Source organism: Lissotriton vulgaris, unplaced genomic scaffold (genome assembly GCF_964263255.1).
Source record: "Lissotriton vulgaris unplaced genomic scaffold, aLisVul1.2 SCAFFOLD_394, whole genome shotgun sequence".
Classification (NCBI taxonomy): Eukaryota; Metazoa; Chordata; class Amphibia; order Caudata; family Salamandridae; genus Lissotriton; species Lissotriton vulgaris.
Window position 1 is genome coordinate 612,411 of NW_028255035.1, and position 4,537 is coordinate 616,947.

Below are 4,537 nucleotides of genomic sequence, written 5' to 3' on the forward strand. Positions count from 1 at the left end.
CACGTGCAGGTGCTCTGTAGCATACACCTGCTTGCATCTGGGAGCTACCAGAGTGTGTTGCTGCGGTAGGTGGGGTGTCCCAGAGCTGCCTGTCGCGTTTTTTCCAAAAGTTCCTGGATACCATGATGCAAAGAATAGAGCATTACATCCACTTCCCAGACACTGATGCAGACTTGCTCAGGACCAAGACTGACTTTTACCTCATGGCAAATTTCCCACACATGATTGGCTGCATTGATGGGACCCACATCCCCATTTGCCCCCCAGCTGCCACTGAGCACATATACAGGAACAGGAAATCATCACACACAATTAATGTACAAGCAATCTGTGATGCCAAGTACATTATCACAGATATAGTGGCCAGGTACCCAGGAAGCACCCACGACTCCTACATATTCCAAAACAGTGGGATCTACACCCGCCTGACAGCGGGTGAATTCGGGGAAGGATACCTGCTAGGTAAATTACTGGGTGACACTCACTTGATAGATGATGCAGACGTATGTCAATGTGTGCCTGTGAGTAATGTATTTTTTTCTTTCACATTAGGGGATAGTGCATATGCACTCCGTTCCTTCGTTCTGACACCCTACCTCAACCCCACAACCCCCAGCCAGAGACGATACAATGTGGCATATAAATCCACCCGGAACGTCGTGGAGCGCACCTTTGGGCTCCTGAAGAGCTGGTTCCGCTGCCTCCACAAAAGTGGGGGGGGCATGGCAGTACTCACCAGTAACATGCTGTAAGATCATTGCAACCTGTGCAATGTTGCACAACCTCGCAACTAAGAAGGGCACAGAGGTGGAATTGGAGGACTATGAAGACCATGACGATGAGCAGGCACTACCATCAGCAAACACAGTCGGAGTACCAACACCCACAGACGGTAGACAGAGACGGGCAGAGATCACACACAACTACTTTTGAGTAAGTATAGAGACAAAGCACGTGTTGTACTGCAATGCAAGTAGTTTATTTGGCACCACGTTAAATGTTTGAAGACACAATTGTAACATACTAGTGTGCCTAGCACTACTGGGTGGACGGGGGTTACCTCACCCTCACATGTCCAACTGAATTTGGCAGACTCACTGCTTGCACCCATGAGCAGCACTGCGTGATGCGTGAGGTTGGCTTAGTTCCAAGTCTGCTGTGCCAGCGCCGGCACTCTGGCATCTGCTGCTTCTCCGTATTTCAGGGACCGGGGTGCTGCTCCTGCTACTAGTGGTATCTGTGTCCCCTACACCTTCTGCTCCTATGGTGACTGACTGGTTTGTCAGCAGCACTTCTATTGCTGTAGTGACTCTCCCCATCCCCCTCGTAAGATCAGTACAGCAGTGCACCAGCCCCTCCTGCATCGCAACAGAATGGTGACACAGCAGTGAAGTCGCAGTTGCAAGACGGTGCATGCCCCTTGTCTGCTGTTGCATGCAATGGCTCTCCCTGCGCTTTTGTGCACGGTCCTCATGTAGTTCCTCACAGAGCAACATCACACACTGTGACATGTCCCTGACTCCATCAGCCATGTCCCTCATGCTGTCTGCCATTAATGTAATTCCCTTGTTCATATTATCAAAATTTGAGTTCAAATGGCGCATTTGTCTGTGCACTGCACTAATTGCTTTTGCTTGCAGGCGCTGCACCTTGACCATTGTGGTCTCAAGGACACGGAAGACACCCTCATCACGGCCACTCAAACTTGACTTCCGGACCCTACGACGTCTTGTTCCTCCGGATCGGCTGACAGGAGTGGATGTAAGACCTGGTGCATTTACTGCCATTGACTCTATTGACTCCTCACCCTCCCTTTCCTCATCGGAGGATGTTTGTAGGATCCTTAGCGGGGGAACGTCATGCCTCCTGGGCCTGCAGATGTCTGACACCTCTGTGTCTGCTGGTGTGTCAAGTTGTTGTGACTCATGCAGTGGTGAGTCAAGGAGCACAGGAGATGCTAAAAGTTGCATGGTGTCTGCCTCTGGTGTGGCAGTTGCTTGTGTGCAGGGTGCTGTAGGTGTTGCAGTGCTGGGCCTTGCATCCCTGCCTTCTTTCTCACTCCTATCCCTTTGGGGATGTGTCTTCTCCCTCTCCTGCATTGACTTGTGTGATGTCTCTCCTGTGGACAGATATGGACAGTGTCTTAGTGGTGCTTTCACTGTGTAATTCACTATTAAATCACATTATAATATCACTATTTCCTGCTCCTCCCATGTCTCTAATTGTATTGTGTGGCATGCCTGACATTATTTCATGTTGACAGCTCTGAGGGGTATTCTTATGACTACCACTCCCATAATGCATTGCAGGTGAATACTGAAGTCTGTACTGGATTTCCTCAACACACAGCCACATTGGGGGAGGGACACAGGCAAGGGGTGAGGGATGATGGACATGTCCCTTAACTTTCTTTGATGCAGCTCGGGCTGAGCTGTCTGCATCACCAATGCCCACAACGCACTCTGGCTGCAGTGTGGACTCCACAAGCTCTTCCAGATCCGTGAGAGCAGGTGCCCTGTTCTTCCCTCCACCTGTAGCATTGGCCTCCTTACTTCTTGCAGCTAATTTCTTCTTTGTTATGATCCTTAGATCATACCATCTCTTCTTCAGATTGTCCACTTCCCTGGTTGTCACTCCTATTGCGTTTACTTTGGTCTGGATCCCCAGCCAGGTGTTCCTCTTGACAGCCTCTGGTACCTGCAGGGACTGCTTTCCAAAGATTTTTGGGTAGTGCTTGACAACCTCCGCCACCAGCACCTGAAGTTCACCAGTGCTGAACTTCCTCTTCCTCTTCCTCTCTGCACCTTCCCTCTAGGAGTCTTGGGGATCCATTTGTTTGTCCTGCAGAGCTCAGCTTCACAACAGCCTGTCTCTGTGTAACTGCTCTCCTGTGTGATCAGTTACTCTGCACCTGCATGGGTGTGGCCACTTCCTGGTTGTGGGGTGGGGTGGATGCACAGGATTGGTGGATTGCTCTGTTGGTTGGCTGAGGGGCGGGGTGGAGGCATGTGATTGGTTGATACTTCAACTGCCTGTTATTTTGTATCCCTGACTCGGTATTTACCAATTCGGTAAATACCGATTCGGTAAATTCCGATTCGGTAAATTCAATTCATTCCTATGGGCATCCGGGCCCATAGGATTGCATGTGAATTTACGATTCGGTATTTGCCGTATCGGTAAATACCGATTCGGTAAATACCGGGTCGGGGTTTCCGAGTTTTACCGAATCGGTATTTTTTACAGATTTTTTACCTACATCTCATTTCCCTTTTCTAAAATACTGATTCAGTAAAAATCTGTATTTTAGAATCGGTAAAAATGATTTACCTACATCTGGCCCATGGTGAGTTACTCACAGTGCCTTTCAGTGGGACACATAGATGCTCAGAATGGTGCTCATCCCGTCCTTGGCCTCTCTGCAGATTGCACACAGGAATTGTCACAAATGCCAATTGAACTATGAATCCAGGGAAAAGTGTGTGAAAAAGACACACAGCCGTCAAACTATTGACGGTGTGAAAGTAAATGAAAATGCAGTCTGACAGGTGAGTGGATGCATAATGTGATTTTTTGAGATGTAAGGCAGTGCATGCAAGAGAAAATGAAAAGAGGGAGCAGAAGAGGAAAGAGATGTGTGAAATATGTAAATTGAGGGTTCCATAAAAATATGTGGAGATAAAAGTGTGTCTTAAAGAGAGTGGAGATGAAAAGGGTGTGAAGAGGAAAACAGGAGTGATTGAGGTATTCTTAAGGCTATTTTCGTTTCCACAGACCTCAGTGATATTTATTTCACAGTTTAATATTTTCATAATTGAAACATTTTTAATTCTACGTATTCAGAACAAAGCCATTTTTGTTAAACACTTGTCTGACACTGCTAACAAGCAGTGGCAACAAAATAGGGCAGGCCTACGTGCATATTTGTTATTATATATTTCTGGAAATAATAACACAAAGCTCATAATGGGGCACCAGCATACTGGTTGGATGGCATACTATGGAAAGCATAGCATTTTAGATATGGCCACACCTTTAATTACATAAACCAAGCTTTTTTTTTAGAAAACCCCTCACACACACATATTGTCATCGTACTGAAAGCCCTGCTCAAGAATGTTTGCAGAGGTAAGCCCCAGACATGCCCCCTTTGCTTGAATTAGCACGTTTAGTACTTCAGCACTGCACAGTTGTTGGGCACTACTTTCACTCGGTTTTGTGTCACACAAGCCCCTGCAAAAACATTCATTGGATCACATACCCTATTAACATAACATAACATAACATAACATAACATAACATAACGTGTATTTGTAAAGCGCACATTCCCCCAGAGGTCTCTTGAGGCTGAATTACAGATGTTCATTGTTGCCCAACTCAATGGTACTAATTTTAGCGACCTCAGATGGATGAAATGCTGAGTGGACTTCACCATCTGTTTTTATGCACCTGAGGCTTCTAAAGTAGTCATTTCTCCGAGGTAAAGCAGGAAGCTTAACTAGAACAAGTGGACACAGTGAGCAGGGATTGCCTCTCT